General features: G+C 48.3%; 1 long non-coding RNA gene across 1 annotated transcript in view; it reads left to right on the top strand.

The window, feature by feature from the left end:
- Window positions 1-1,163: 1,163 nt before the first annotated feature.
- Window positions 1,164-16,922, top strand: part of LOC138683428 (uncharacterized) — a 109,790-nt gene continuing 94,031 nt past the window's right edge. Inside the window, exon 1 of the long non-coding RNA XR_011322958.1 lies at window positions 1,164-2,290. This is a non-coding gene — a long non-coding RNA (uncharacterized lncRNA). The remainder of the gene's footprint in view (window positions 2,291-16,922) is intronic.

The following is a 16,922-nucleotide window of genomic DNA, read 5'->3' as shown; positions in this document are numbered from 1 at the left end:
TTATGTAAATCTAATACATGATGGCAAAATCGTACTGCGCAGAATCACATAAGAGAGGTCAACTATCGGACAAAGTGAGGAAGACTATGGAAGACCACCAGAGGGTTTCTGAAGACCACCAGAGACTTCACCATGCCTGCGTAAAGGGACATTTACATATGCTAATGATTTATCGGACAGTTGATGATTATGTATGACATTTCCCAGAAATCTAGTGAATATGTATAACAGGTGTGTATTTAACCTGCATGATCGAACCAGACAGGTGCACACACTAGGTGGAGTGATCCCCTGTGTGCCCAGCGCTGCAATAAAGAAATGCCTGCTTCTTAACTTCTCATTGCTGTTAAGGAGTTTTTTTCCGGACTTCGGCAACAACAGCCACCCCTGCGGCCCCCTCCCCTGCGACCAAAAAAAAAAAACAAAAAAACCCACGCCACACAAACCCATAACAAAGCCATACCTAGCTTCTTCAAAATTCCCCCACCCCCAGAAGCGGGAACACCTTCTAGATACCTTAGGGAGTTGATGCAGACAGAACAATAGATGTTACCTAGCTCAATCATTCAGTAAGCAAACACTGCACCAGTGCAGTTTCAAGGAAACATCATATGTCAGTTTCCATCTACTTCAGGTAAACCGTTTCCATCTCCTCCCCGGGAAGACTAAATAAAGGTGAAGTCCTCGGGTCACTTACACGCCCATGTCACCAAACTTCACCCGATCGCTTGGGGATATAGAAGAGATGAAGACGCCTTCCAGTGGGCGTCTCAGATGCCTCAGTAACATAGGGTTCAAGGGCAACAAAGGATCGCCCTGCTTTCCCATGCCCGTCTCCCTTTTCTAATGGCTGCTAAAGAAAGATGAAGTTTGCCGTCTCCCTGTGATGTAGTTTTGGTTTGGGTCTGGCTGGGATGGAGGTAACTTTCCCCATAGCAGCCCTCATAGTGCTGTGCTTTGTAGTTGTAGCTAGAAGGGTGTTGATAACACACCAATGTTTTGGCTACTGCTGAGCAGTGCTCCCACAGCTGACTTATCCCTTCTAGGTATGCATACCATTTCCTAACTGTGGCCTTTTGGGCTACTCCCTCGGGAGGAGGCGACCCATTGAGGACTGAGTTTAAGAGAGGGAAGGGCCCTGTACTATAACATCTTGTGATGTGTGCAGCTTTTCAGCCTCCTTAACCGCTCTAGTGAGGGAAAGGACCCCCTTTTCCCAATCTGAGTATATCATTGTTCAGTCTCCTTGAATGAAGTGGAAGAGAATAATAAAGGCCTAGCTGGTCCTTGCGGTCCCTTTTGAAACATGCCACAGTATGAAGCATGTGCGGCAAATCCCCATTCCACCCTTAACGGGTCTCGTGGGTGCAACGGGCCTAGTCTCTGATAAGCCTTAAGCTCATCTTTCAAAGTGTTAAGGGCTTCCGTATGTTGCAAAGTCCAATCCCATTTCCTATTGTTTTGGAGCAAGTCATAGAGAAGGCGGGCAATCACTGAGAACCCTGGTATATGTTTTCTCCAGTAGCCCAAAGTACCTAGCAGCTGCTGTAATTCCGTTTTATTGCCCGGAGTCTGTCCCTTTTCAATAGCTGATAAGAGTGTCGTCGGGTACCGCAACTGCTCCAGCTATCCGCCGTGCCCCCAGGAATTTAATTTCTTGTCCAGGACCTTGACATTTAGAAGATGGAATGTCTAGCCCATTCTTGACTAACGGATTCCAGATGGCCTCAGCCACTTGCCCTACCTGTTCCTTGCTATCCCCACCGACTAGGATATCATCTATATATTGATATATGTGAACACCTGATGGCACTTCCACAGCATCAAGAAGCTTGGCTAAAGCATTGTGGGCAATAGTGGGGGAATGCCTCTATCCCTGGGGAGGCCGATTAAAGGTGTATTGTGTCCCCTCCCAAGTGAAGGCGAACTGGGGTTTGTCCTCTTCCCTTAGGGGAACCATAAAAAAACATATCCTTGACATCTAAAGCAGCCATCCATGGGTTGGCCGCGGCCTGTATTGCCGTTACTATTGAGGTTATGCTCGGAACAGCAGCAGTTAATGGTGGGGTATTACTGTTCAATCTCCTATAATCAATTGTTAGTCATCACCTCCCATCTGGTTTACGGACTGGCCAAACAGGAGAATTATAAGGGGAATGTATGCGACTTGTGTCCTGGTTTCGGCTGGGATGGAGTTGATTGTCTTCCTAGAAACTGGTATAGTGCTATGTTTTGAGTTCAGTATGAGAAGAATGTTGATAACACTGATGTTTTCAGTTGTTGCTAAGTAGTGTTTAGTCTCAAGTCAAGGATTTTTCAGCATCTCATGCCCAGTCAGTGAGAAGGCTGGAGGGGCACAAGAAGTTGGGCGGGGACACAGCCAGGGCAGCTGACCCAAAGTGGCCAGCAGGGTGTTCCATAACATGTGATGTCACATCTAGTATATAAACTGGGGGGGGTGGGGGCGGGGGATCATCGCTCTGGGATTAACTGGGCGTCGATCGGCGGGTGGTGAGCAATTGCACTGTGCTTCATTTGTATATTCCAATCCTCTTATTATTACTGCTGTCGTTTTATTAGTGATATCATTATCATTATTAGTTTCTTCTTTTCTGATCTATTAAACCGTTCTTATCTCAACCCACGAGTTTTACTTCTTTTCCCGATTCTCTCCCCCATCCCACTGGGTGTGGCGGGGGGGAGTGAGTGAGCAGCTGGGTGGTGCTTAGTTGCTGGCTGGGGTTAAACCACGACAAGTTGTGCTCTGTCTCTTCTCAAGATCGTTAATTACTTCCGAAATACCCCGCTTGGCAGCGGCTGGCAGTGGGTACTGAGAGACACGGGTTACGTTAGATTGCGGTAGTGCAGGAGCAACCTGCAAGGTTTTCACATGTGTGATAGCATATTTCCATACATTCTGTATGGCATGTCTAAATATTCTGATGGTTTTAATATTTTGTACCAGCCATGGAAACTGGTTTGCTGCTAGGTGACTGTAAAAGTGAGATTTGGTAAATAATTATTAGAAATCTTATACTAACACTATGATTGAAACAATAGACAAAAGTATTTCCAAGCAATTTACTAGTAGAGGCAGTTACTCCTAAGTTTGGCAGTTCTTGGCTCTTATGACTAGATGTTCCTGTACGCTAGATGAGAACAATGTTGAAACTGACCACGTGTGATTGAAACCGCGTTAAGCTTCAAGATCAAAGAACAAGGACAAGAATAAAGACTTCAAGGACAGCCAGCAAGAACTTCAAATGGGTCGGTGGTCGCAAAAGCAGCCCTTTGACTCAAATGGATCCTTCATTGCGCATGATCGGATGTAGGCAATACTATGATAATCAGTTATAACCATTTTTATGTATATATATACTAATCTGATTAATATGCAATTAGTTATTCTATATAACCTGTTTGTGCTGAAGCTGTGGCATGCACGCTAGGTGGAACTATCCCCCGTGCATCCAGCGCTGCAATAAAGAATGCCTGCTTTCTAAAACTCCAAAACGAGTCTTAGAGAGTTTCTTTGACTTGCTTTTCGGTATCAGGGTAGCCCCTGCCCCTCTGCCCCCAAAGCTGCACACCCTGCCATTGGGTAGGTACCACTGTTTGCCCACCAGCACATCGAATCCCAGTATATTTCCCTCATAGGGGCTCAAAGCCACTTCCACAGCAGTCATTCTCTTTTCCCCAGGTAGCCAAAGTTGAGTTCGAGCTATGGGACATTTTTCTGCTGCTCCTGTCCCTCCCATCATGTTTATAGTCTTTCTCGATGGTTTAATCCCTAGCTCATTAGCTTGTCGTTTGTTTAAAACACTAATTTGGGCTCCCGTATCAATTAAAAATTCTAAACTTATCCGTCTTGGACCCACAGGAGTGTGTATACAAGGCTCCTTATCAGCAGACCATTGGCAAGAATCCGCCACGCGCATTGGGCGGCCTGAACCCCAGACCGCAACTTCTAGTTTTTTAGCCCTTCCAACTCCCCTCGCAGTGCCGCGAAAGGGTTCAGTTTCTCTTCCCGAGGGGGCGGGGTTGCTGGCGCTTCCCTTTGGTCCCTAGTTTTCCCCTCCAGCAATTCCACCAGCTTCCGGATGTCGTCAGCGGCCTGCCCGTGCAGCATGGCTCGGGGTGCCCCCAGTGCCAATGCCTTCCGCCAGAGACCATTCCTTCCGGGGTCGTAGTTCCGACCCGGCCGACCCCGGGAAGGAGGCTCAGGCTCCCGGGGGGGAGGCCGTTCGGGGCGGCGTTTACGACTGGCTTGCCGGACCTTCCTGTTACCCTCTGCGCCACCGCTCGGCTCCGCCCATCCCATCTCGCGCCCGTGAACTACTATGCTGTGCAGTACTTCCGCCCAGGTCATCCCGTGCGCGGGCGGGTTCTGCTGATTGCGCTCGATGGCCCCCTGAATTCTTTCTCTGAGGGACTGGACGTGTATTTTTAAAGCATCCGGCAGCCCTCTAATAAGGGGTCTAAGGGGTGGCGGGGGTCCACCGGTACAGCCATCGCTATCCCTTGCTGCCCTCTGTCGTACATGGCCTGAACACAGGCCGCCTTTTGCACTCCCTCCGTTACCTCCGACAGTCCCTTTACCCGGATAGTAACAGGTTCTCCTCTCTCCTTGGGGTCCACACCCCCAGCCCAATAGGCTACTCGGGACGTTATCGACTGATCACCCGCCGGTCCGTCACTCAAAAACACTCCCGGTCCCCAGAACCCCCTTGCTTTGTCATCACTCAATAGTATCCGATCTCCCCCAGTTAAAGAAACCCTCCGCAAATACTCAGTTTCGGTTTCGCCCGGCTTGCGTGAAAACTTAGCTTGTAATTCACTGAGTTCGGGTCCCGTCCACCGTCCAAGGGGTCGTGCGGACAGTGGCTCGGGGGTTCCCACCGTGCGGACCCGTGTGCCTTTCTGTTTTAATAAGGGGTCGCACGTCCCTTTCCTCCAAGTCCTCTACCTCTTCAGAGCTGTTTTCATCAGAGTCTCCCCAAATGTCCCCATCCCAACCCTCAGGGTCCGTGCCCGTAATTAACTTTCAGATTTGGGTAACACTGGGGGGCTTTTTTGCTTGCGCGAGCATAATTTCAATCTTTCGTTCTAATAGACGCGGCCGCTCCTTTTCTCGTTTCAATTCCGCCTTCGAACAACCTATTTCCCATTGCTTTTTAGAATTATCCTTTGCCAGTCTGTCAGAATCGTTATTTTGGTTTTGCGCTTGAACCAAGCAGGCGCCTAGGATGGCACACATACTGCCTTTGCCATCTCGACTATTTCCGCGGCATTGTTCTATTCTCTCCATGACCGCTGCTGGGTCGGACCACTTCTCCTTTGCCCATTCCATACCTGGGGGAGAAGGGCTACAGCCGTGCCTCCGTAATAATTCCTCTATTAACGCCATCCTGCCGACTACGCCAATTTAATGTTACGGAGGCTCACGCAATCAAATCCAACAGGTGTTAAAAATCAGATCTATTCTTCAGTAAAAAAGTTAGTTGGAACCACGATATCATTAGTGAACCACAGGCTCAATGATGTAAGGGGAATTAGTACTACACAGCCAACTTGAGAATTCTTAAGGTCTAAAAATGATGGTTCAAAATGCGCATATCGCTCACCTACAAGATGAGGGCTCTCAACCTCGAGGAGTTACCTAGGGCGGCGTCCCGACCCAAGGGGAGAGTCCGTGACTGCAGACCCGCTGCTCCGAGGAGGACTGACTCAAAATGTCCTCCGGCGGGGCCCCATTTATACCCTTGTCGAATCTGATCTGTGGTCGTTTTATTCCCCATTGGCCAAAAGGTCAACACTTCCACGTACTGACGCGTGTCGGATTGGTCAGTTCGGCTTTCAACCTGCGGCCTCTAGGGTTTGGGGTTTTTTTCCTCTCCTCCCTGTCCGGAGAAGTTTCGTTTCCTGTCGGGGTGGGTGTACCTGCCACGCTGGGATGGAGGTAACTTTCCCCATAGCAGCCCTCATAGAGGAGCTCCGGTGAACGGGGCGCGTTGCGTCAGTTCGCGCAGGCAGTTCGCGCAGCCCCCCTTCTTCCCAGCTCAAGAAGGCTACTCAAGCGGTGGACGACAGCCCAGAGGGAGACCCAGGTATGGTTGCCACTCGGGTGAAAGCCATTGTCAGGAAAAATGTGGCGATGCAGACAGAACTCCCATGTAAACATGCAGCTGTCCAGGTCTCTGGCTGCAGGGAGTGCCTGAGTCTATCACTGACGACGGAGGGCAGCAGGGACACTTCTTGTGTGAGGTGTGACCAGGTGGATGATCTGCTCAGCCTGGTGGCAGAGCTGAAGGAGGAAGTGGAAAGGTTGAGGAGTATCAGGGAGTGTGAGAGAGAGATAGATTGGTGGAGCCTCACCCTACCATCCCTGAGGCAGAGGCAGCAGATGGAGGCTCCACAAGAAGCAGAGGTTCCCCTGCCCTCCTGTCACCGGGCAGGAGGGGACCTAAGAGATGGAGGGGAATGGATACAGGTCCTTGCTCGGGGAGGCAGGCGAGTCCCCTCCTGGTCTCCCTCACCTTCCCAGTTGCCCCTATGCAACAGGTATGGGCCTCTGGAACTTGAGGACCAGGTCAATGAAGATCAGGGTGTAGATGAAGCCCTATCTAGGGAGGTGCCTAGGCTCAGTCGGGCAGCACCACGCATTCTCACATCCTCTGAAAAAAAGAAAAAGGAGGGTAATTGTCATAGGCGAATCCCTTCTGAGGGGGACAGAGGGCCCAATATGCAGACCTGACCCATCCCACAGGGAAGTCTGCTGCCTCCCTGGGGCCCGGGTAAAAGACATTACCAGGGAACTCCCTGGTCTGGTTCGGACCTCTGATTATTACCCATTGCTGGTTGTGCAGGTTGGTAGTGATGAGATTGCAGGGAGAAATCGAAAGGCAATCAAAAGGGACTTCAGGGCACTGGGACGATTGGTGGAAGGATCGGGAGCACAGGTAGTGTTTTCCTCAATCCCTTCAGTGGCAGGGAAATACACTGAAAGGAACAGGAAAACACACCTGGTTAACACGTGGCTCAGAGGCTGGTGCCATCGGTGGAATTTGGGTTTTTTTGATCATGGGGAGGTTTACACGGCACCAGGCTTGCTAGCGACAGATGGTATCCAGCTGTCTCAAAGGGGTAAAAGAATCCTCGCTCGTGAGATGGCGGGGCTTATAGAGCGGGCTTTAAACTAGGTTTGAAGGGGGTAAGGGATAAAACTAGGTGCACCAGAGATGAGCCTGGGGGCAGCGTGCCAATGTTAGGGGTGGATTTGATAGGCCAGCTCAAATGCATCTATGCCAATGCACGCAGCATGGGCAATAAACAGGAGGAGCTGGAAGCCATCGTGCAGCAGGATAGATATGACTTAGTCGCCATCACGGAAACATGGTGGGACGACTCCCGTGACTGGAGTGCTGCAATGGATGGCTACAAGCTCTTCAGAAGGGATAGGCAAGGTAGAAGAGGTGGTGGGGTGGCTCTCTATGTTAGGGAATGTTTGGACTGTACAGAGCTACACGATTCTGATGACAAGGTGGAGTGCTTATGGGTGAGGATGAGAGGGAAAGCCAATAAGGCTGATATTGTGCTGGGAGTCTGTTATAGACCGCCCGACCAGGTTGAAGAGACGGATGAATCATTCTACAAGCGGCTGGCAGTAGTCTCAGAATCGTGTGCCCTTGTTCTCGTGGGGGACTTCAACTTTCCAGATGTCTGCTGGAAATACAATACAGCAGTGAGTAAACAATCTAGGAGGTTCCCGGAGTGTGTGGAAGATGACTTCCTGACACAGCTGGTGGGTGAGCCAACCAGGGGAGGAGCCTTGCTAGATCTGTTGTTTACGAACAGGGAAGGACTGGCGGGAGGTGTGATGGTCGGAGGCCGCCTTGGGCTTAGCGACCATGAAATGATAGAATTCTCAATTCTTGGTGAGGCAGGGAAGGTGGTCAGCAAAACCACCGCTATGGACTTCCAAAGGGCAAACTTTGGCCTCTTCGAGGCACTGGTTGAGAGAGTCCCTTGGGAGACGGTCCTGAAGGGCAAAGGGGTCCAGGAGGGATGGACATTCTTTAAGAAGGAAATCTTAATGGCTCAGGACCAGGCTATTCCCATGTGCCGCAAGTCGAACCGCCGAGGGAAACGACCGGCCTGGCTGAACGGGGAGCTTTTTCTAGGAGTCAAGAAAAAAAGGAGAGTTTATCATCTCTGGAAGAAAGGGCGGGCGACTTGGGAGGAGTACAGGGATCTTGTTAGATCATACAGAGAGAAAATTAGAAAGGCAAAAGCTCAGCGAGAACTAAATCTGGCCACTATTGTAAGGGACAACAAAAAATGTTTTTACAAATATGTTAACAGTAAAAAGAATCCCAAGAAGAATATCTATCCTTTAATGGATACAGAAGGGAACGTAGCCACCAGAGATGAGGAAAAGGCCGAGGTACTTAATGCCTTCTTTGCCTCAGTCTTTAATAGGGAGTCCAGTTTTCCTCAGGGTACTCCACCCCCTGAGCTGGAAGGTGAGGATGAAGAGCAGAATATACCCCCCCTTAATCCAGGAGGAAATAGTGAGTGACCTACTACGCCATCTGGACACTCACAAATCTATGGGACCCGATGGAATCCATCCAAGAGTACTGAGGGAAGTGGCAGAGGTCCTTGCCAAGCCACTCTCCATCATCTATCGGCGATCCTGGTCAACAGGGGAGGTCCCAGAGGACTGGAGGCTTGCCAATGTGACTCCCATTTACAAGAAGGGTCGGAGGGAGGATCCGGGGAACTACAGGCCTGTCAGCCTGACCTCAGTACCGGGGAAGATTATGGAATGGTTTATCTTGAGAGCACTCACATGGCAAGTCCAGGACAAGCAGGGGATCAGGCCCAGTCAGCATGGGTTTACGAAAGGCAGGTCCTGCTTGACCAACCTGATCTCCTTCTATGACCAGGTGACCCGCCTAGTGGATGAGGGAAAGGCTGTGGATGTTATCTTCCTTGACTTCAGCAAGGCCTTTGACACTGTCTCTCATGGCATACTCCTTGAGAAGCTGGCGTCTCATGGCTTGGACAAGTGTACTCTTTGCTGGGTGAAAAACTGGCTGGATGGCCGAGCACAGAGGGTTGCGGTGAATGGGGTGAAATCCAGTTGGCGGCGGGTCACAAGTGGTGTTCCTCAGGGCTCGGTGTTGGGCCCCATTCTGTTTAATATCTTTATCAATGATTTGGATGAGGGGATTGAGTGCACCCTCAGCAAGTTTGCAGATGACACCAAGTTGGGAGGCAGGGTCGATCTGCTCGAGGGTAGGAAGGGTCTACAGGGAGATCTGGACAGGCTAGATCGATGGGCTGAGGCCAATCGTATGAAGTTCAACAAGGCCAAGTGCCGGGTCCTGCACTTTGGTCACAGCAACCCCATGCAGTGCTACAGGCTTGGGGAAGAGTGGCTGGAAAGCTGCCTGGCAGAAAAAGACCTGGGGGTGCTGGTTGAGAGCTGGCTGAATATGAGCCAGCAGTGTGCCCAGGTGGCCAAGAAGGCCAACGGCATCCTGGCCTGTATCAGAAATAGTGTGGCCGGCAGGACTAGGGAGGTGATTGTTCCCCTGTATTCGGCACTGGTGAGGCCGCACCTCGAGTACTGTGTTCAGTTTTGGGCCCCTCACTACAGGAAAGACATTGAGTTGCTGGAGCGTGTCCAGAGAAGGGCAACCAAGTTGGTGAGGGGCCTGGAGCACAAGTCTTATGAGGAGCAGCTGAGGGAGCTGGGGCTGTTTAGTCTGGAGAAGAGGAGGCTGAGGGGAGACTGTTGCAATTGAAAAATGGACTCCGAAGCTGGTTGCAAACAAAGACCCTTTATTGAACAAAACAAGTCCTTTTATCTGCTAGCTATGTCTGACGCAGCAGCCAGCAATCATAGGCAGAAGCTTTCCAAAATTTTCATCTCAGCAGCAACTATCTTATCTCTACACTATTCTTGGCTCCGTGTCCTTCCAGCATGATTACTTCACTGGGAACTTCACTGTTCCCATGGTTTTCTGCCAACCAGAGCAATAATATCATTGTTTCCACAGGTGGTCACTGAGTCAAGTGCTCCCACATCTCCCCCTTCTTTGTTTATAATTAACACAGCCTTACTTGATCTATCAATTAATTTTTGGAACACATTGCAACATACAAGGCACACAAATTAAAATACATAAAAACACTACAAGACAAATCAAAAGTGTCTTAACTAATGATTTAAGAGCAGCTCTATTTTGTAAGGTTGCGTGTCTAATACCATCTACAACTAACAGTAAATCAGATAATGCTACACCAATCTGTATTCAGGGACCCCAGAATTTGTGATTCCTGGGGTGGCAATGAGGGTGAATGCCCAATCCGTGGAAACCAGGAATTCCCATCCATTGAGTCCATGGCCTGCTGCACAGGGGTCTCCATCAATAGGTTCTTAAACTTCGTTGATGCCAGCGGAACCCCCTATTAAACATGTGGAAAAGGGATTGTTCGGTGTTGCTGTACTGAAGCATAAGCAATCTTGTCCGGTCACGTTAGCCAGGGTCATCCAGATGTTTTCTTTGGCTTGCGGCGGTATCCATGACTACGTCCATCCGAGGACCGTGAGGAAGATGGACCATCCGTACGTTCTTGTGCCGTCTTGCTCCGCGAGCTCAGCCCAGCGATCGGTAGGTGCCAGCTTTACGTGGGCGTCCCCACGGAGGCAACGGTGGCCTTGCCGTACACCAGCCCGATGCTCTTCGGAAAAATCCCAGTATTTATACATTTGCAGAGGAATGGGTTTCGGCACACATGGCCAGCGGGTGCCATAACCTGCCTCGGTTGCAACATGGGGAGCCTATGACGCATGCGCTCGCTGGCCAGGCGCGCTGCATGAGCCATAGCCATCCTGTCTATTGTTTCATGGGCTTTGTGATGCGGTTGCAATGCACAGAGAATCTTGACCTGTCATGTTGGCCAAGGTGACCCACACGTTAGTTTTTGCCTGAGGTGGTGTCGTGGTTTAACCCCAGCCAGCAACTAAGCACCACACAGCCGCTCACTCACTCCCCCCCCATCCAGTGGGATGGGGGAGAAAATCAGGAAAAGAAGTAAAACTCCTGGGTTGAGATAAGAACGATTTAATAGAACAGAAAAGAAGAGACTAATAATGATAATGATAACACTAATAAAATGACAACAGTAGTAATAAAAGGATTGGAATGTACAAATGATGCGCAGGGCAATTGCTCACCACCCGCCGACCGACACCCAGCCAGTCCCCAAGCGGCGAATCCCTCCCCCCCCCACTTCCCAGTTCCTAAACTAGATGGGACGTCACATGGTATGGAATACACTGTTGGCCAGTTTGGGTCAGGTGCCCTGGCTGGGCATGAGAAGCTGAAAAATCCTTGACTGTAGTCTAAACACTACTGAGCAACAACTGAAAACATCAGTGTTATCAACATTCTTCACATACTGAACTCAAAACATAGCACTGTACCAGCTACTAGGAAGACAGTTAACTACATCCCAGCTGAAACCAGGACAGGTGGTATTCATATTGCCACACCATCTAGGATGTTCCAGATGATGATGGTCGTAGAAATCGAGCGGGAGTCCATCGTGGGCCTGTATCTGTGGAAACACAAGCATAACCTCGCCCCCAGGTTATTAATGGAAACGGACCTTCCCATTGCCCTGTTTCTAGATTCTTAACTAAAACCATGGCCTTACCCCTAATTTCCGGCCGCTCTTGATATGTGGATAAAAAGTCTCTAAATCGGTGGACCGCCTGCATCAGACCAGTGATTTAGAAAATTTAAAACATAAGTGGCTTTAGCTAACTTTTCTTGTGGAGAGAGATTCCCTACTCCCCCTTTTTGTTTTAATAACATCGCTTTTAGCGAACCATGAGCGCGTTCCACAATCGCTTGACCAGTGGGAGAATGAGGGATACTAGTGCTATGCCGAATACCCCATAGTTGTAAAAATTCTTGTGGTTTTTGTGATACATAAGCTGGACCATTGACCGTTTTTAGTTGCTGTGGAACACCCAAGGTTGCAAAAGCGAGTAAGAGATGCTTACACACATCACGGGATTTTTCACCTGTGTGGGCGGTGGCCACAAGTGCTCCTGAAAAAGTATCAATAGATACATGGACATATTTTAATCTACCAAATTCTGTAATGTGAGTAACATCAGTTTGCCAAATCTCTAAAGCTTGCAAGCCTCTTGGATTGAGTCCATATGATAAAGACGGAGTCGTCTGTTGGCAATCCGGACAAGCTGTCACAATTTGACGGGCTTGATTCAAAGTGAGTTGAAATGTTTTTTGCAATGCCTTTGCATTTTGGTGAAAAAAGGCGTGTGAAAATCGTGCTTGCTCGAATGCATTAGGAAGGACAGTGAGTCCAGCTAACCAATCTGCCATACTATTACCTTCTGTTAATGGTCCAGGCAGTGAAGTGTGCGATCGCACATGCATAATAAAATATTGGGTTTTTTCTATGATTTAACGAGGCCAAAAGAGTTTGAAATAACACGAATAACGGTTTATGATCTATTTCTTTCAAATAAGAGGCTTCAAGACAGCTCACAACTCCTGCAACAGAAGCAGAGTCAGTTACAATATTAATAGGACAGTCCCACTTCTGAAAGACCCTAACAACTGCAGATAGTTCAACAATTTGTGGTGAACCTTTTACTATCTCAATGTCCGATTGCCATTCGTTCTGATCATTTTTCCAAACTATAACAGCTCGACCCGTTCTTCCTGATCCATCTGTAAAAACTGTCAATGCGTCTAAAGGAACAGAACTACATTTGGGAAGTTCCTGTACATTAAACTGTAACTGTAACAATTTGTGACTTGGTGGATGAATTGAAATGGTTCCAGAAAAACCTTCCAGTGCAGTTTGAAACAAAAAAGAGTTTTGGTACATCCATTGTAACATCTGCATAGAGACAGGCAATATGAGAATTGAAGGTTCCTGGCCACTCAAAGATAGCAGCCTGTGTCGTCCTTTCAAAATCAGAGACACAATCATTTCAATTTTTGTTGTTATTGTTTTGCTGAATTGATGCAACAAAAAAAATCCATTCTATTATCAACAGAGGATCTCTCTGTTTCTCGTCCCATTGAAAAATGAGACCATATGGTTGAAAATCAGGATTTAAAACTATCAGTTGAAATGGACGATCAGGATCGCATCTCTGAGCCTGTCTCTCAGACATTGCTGTGGCCACCTTTTGAAGTGCTAACTTCGCCTGCTGAGTTAAAGTTCTTTTGGAATTCAATGCTGGATCTCCCTTTAAAAGCTGAAAGAGAGGATGCAGCTCTTCATTTGTTATGCCTAATAACGGTCTGACCCAATTTATTGTTCCAAGTAATTTTTGCATATCATTTAATGTTTGAACCTCTGTGATAATTTTCAACTTCTGAGGTATTATGTGCTGATTAGTTATTCGCCACCCTAAATAATTCCAAGGTGTTGTTTTTTGAACCTTCTCTGGAGCTACCTCCAAATGATGAAGTTTAATATTGTCTAACACGACAGACATTGCTATTTGCATCTCTGATTCCGTCCGTGTTGCTACAAGAATATCATCCATATAATGATAAATGAGAGCATTAGGCAATTTCTCTCGAGCAGGAGAAAGAGCCCTTGCTACAAACCATTGGCAAATGGCAGGGCTGTTTTTCATACCCTCTGGCAACACTGTCCAGTGATACCGTTTATTCGGTTCAGAAGCATTAACAGAAGGAATAGAAAAAGCAAATTTGGGGGCATCACATGGATCTAGAGGAATCGTAAAAAGACAATCCTTCAAATCAATTACTGTTAAACACCAATCTTTTGGAATCATAGTGGGAGATGGGAGTTCTGGTTGTAAAGGACCCATGTCTTCTAATACTGCATTAATACGTCTCAAATCATGTAACAATCTCCACTTTCCACTCTTTTTCTGTATCACAAACACAGGTGAATTCCAAGGACTAGTCGTAGGTACAATATGCTTTGCCTTTAACTGTTCATCCACCAATGATTGTAAATGTTGCAGCTTTTCAAGTGTCAGGGGCCACTGATCCACCCATACTGGATTCTCAGTTTTCCACGTTAATTTCAGGGTGTGCTGCACCTCAGTGACCCCTACAACAAATTTGACCCAATGCTTAATCCCCATTGCGCAAGACAGTCCCGTCCCCATAAAGTTAGGGGAGTTGTGAGGATAAAAGGACGAATGGTAGCTCTTTTGCCCTCAGGACCTATCACTTGCACCAAATACACACTTTGCAATGGAATGGCGTGACCTCCTATGCCTGTAATTGCCGTGAATACTTTGGAAATTGGCCAATGAGAGGACCACACAGAGTGCGATATAACTGTCACATCCGCTCCGGTATCAATAGTGCCAGACAACTCAATTATTTGGCAAGGATTTCCCCATTCCATCTACAACTGAGAGTCGGTCTGGAATTAGAGACCCGCTGAGCCCAAAAAATATGTGGAACCCCCGTAGAGCCAAATCCACCGGAGCCCCTTGTTTTTGCTGCTGCCAAGGATGGCTGAATGTTAAAACCAACCAATAGTGCAATACGAGAACCAGCCGGCACAAAACAAGGAGGCATAGGTGTCCACACCATAATTTTGATTTCCCCTTGATAATCAGCATCAATTACACCTGGCAACACAAAAAGCCCTTGCAACGTGGTAGATGACCGTCCTATTAACAACGCACTTTTGTTACCCTCTAACGGTCCCCACACCCCCGTGGCTACCGCTTTTACTTCAGATGTTTCTAAGGTTACTGATTCTGCAGTGGCCAGATCCATTCCGGCGCTGCCGCTTGTTCTTGCATATAGACTTGAGACTGGGGTCCCGCTTGTTGAATGGGGGCTGCTTGTGTCTGCGCGTGGCCCCTCTTCGCGCTCCACTTCCCGTTTCCCTGAATTGGCTGTCCTTCCTTATTAAAACGAGATTTGCATTGATTAGCAAAATGTCGACCCTTTCTGCACTTGGGACACACTCCCGGACTTTTGGTGTGCCCTTGTTTTTCACCTTTATTTCTATTTGGACATTCACAGCGTACATGTCCCTTCTTCCCACAAGAAAAACATGTTTGGGAACTGACATGCATAGCTGCAAATGCCTCAGCCATGAGTTTGATAATAGAAAATTGCAGACCCTCCCATCGGGGCTGGCGATTGGCTTCATAGATGACTGGAAAAGCTTGCAGGTTTTGTAAAATGTCAGTGTCCCCTGCCTTAGCAGCCTCTTGTTTAATTTTCCCCCAAATATCACGGGGATCAGGAGGATACAAGTCTGGTGCAGCTTCAGGATCAATAGGTCCGGGGTCGAAAGGATCATCATCCTCATGATTACCCTCTTCTGCCCCCCCCAACTGCTCCTACCAACGGTAGAGCCGAAGGTTCCAATATCGGAGCGGAAACTCCGGGGACTGCAGGACCTGGAGCTTCTGCAGCAGCAGCAGATCTCTGTTCCGGACCAGTCCCAACATGTTTCTTTAAGCATTCAAAAACAGTTCTCCAAGCCCCTAATAGGGATTGAGCAATTTTGTCATCTTGAGTTGCTGCATCCCAGAGTTTGACTCCTATCGTGACCCACTGTTCAGGATCAAAGATAGTTACGAAGTCAAGATCAGGGCACGTCGCCTTTGTCCATTTTAGCAGCATTTTCAAATTATGCTCGGTTATATGGGCTTGATATTTTTGCAGGAGCTGCTGCATCATACTATATACGGTTTTCTCTTCCCGGGACATTTCACTCCCCATTGTTCCCAGCTGCTCACCTGTTGTCCAGCGAGAGGCGATTTGGCTGCGCAGTCTTCTGCTTCCTTTCAGCAGTTTGAAAAGTTCAGCTGGGCTTGCAACCGGTGCAGTCGAACCCACTGCGTCTTAGGCCCGAGGATCCTCAGCCTGTTCGGGCGCCATTTGTTGCAATTGAAAATGGACTCCGAAGCTGGTTGCAAACGAAGACCCTTTATTGAACAAAACGAGTCCTTTTATCTGCTAGCTGTGTCCGACGCAGCAGCCAGCAATCATGGGCAGAAGCTTTCCAAAATTTTTCACTCAGCAGCAACTATCTTATCTCTACACTATTCTTGGCTCCGTGTCTTTCCAGCATGATTACTTCGCTGGGAACTTCACTGTTCCCATGGTTTTCTGCCAACCAGAGCAATAATATCATTGTTTCCACAGGTGGTCACTGAGCCAAGTGTTCCCACAGGAGACCTTATAGCTCTCTACAACTACCTGAAAGGGGGGTTGTAGTGAAGTGGGTGATGTTCTCTTCTGTCAGGTGGCTGGAGATAGGATGAGAGGAAATGGCCTCAAGTTGCGGCAAAGGAGATTTAGGTTAGGTATTAGGAAAAAATTCTTTACTGAGAGGGTTGTCACACATTGGAATAGGCTGCCTAGGGAAGTGGTTGAGTCACCATCCCTGGAGGTATTCAAAAAGCGCGTAGACGGGGTACTCCATAACATGGTTTAGTGGACATGGATGACGGTTGGACTCAATGATCTTCAAGGTCTTTTCCAACCTAAATGATTCTATGATTCTTTGTAGTTGTAGCTAGAAGGGTGTTGATAACACACCAACGTTTTGGCTACTGCTGAGCAGTGCTCCCACAGCACGGAGGCTGTCTCTCCAACCACCCCCACCCCCAAAGTCCAGTAAGCTGGGGGTGGGCAAGAGGTTGGGAGGGGACAGAGCCAGAACAGCTGACCCAAACTGACACAAGAGATATTCCACTGCGCTATGGAAGCACCACAGCTGCCGTTCAGACCGACTCTTTTCTCCTACCATATCCCTCCTCACCAGAAAAGGGATATCAACGGGGCCTTAGCACACAGCCATTGATAAAGCGCTCCAACAGGAGTTGGATGCTTCCACCGCATTGCACT

This window comes from Haliaeetus albicilla, chromosome W (genome assembly GCF_947461875.1).
Source record: "Haliaeetus albicilla chromosome W, bHalAlb1.1, whole genome shotgun sequence".
Lineage (NCBI taxonomy): Eukaryota > Metazoa > Chordata > Aves > Accipitriformes > Accipitridae > Haliaeetus > Haliaeetus albicilla.
This window is presented reverse-complemented; position numbering and strand designations above follow the sequence as displayed.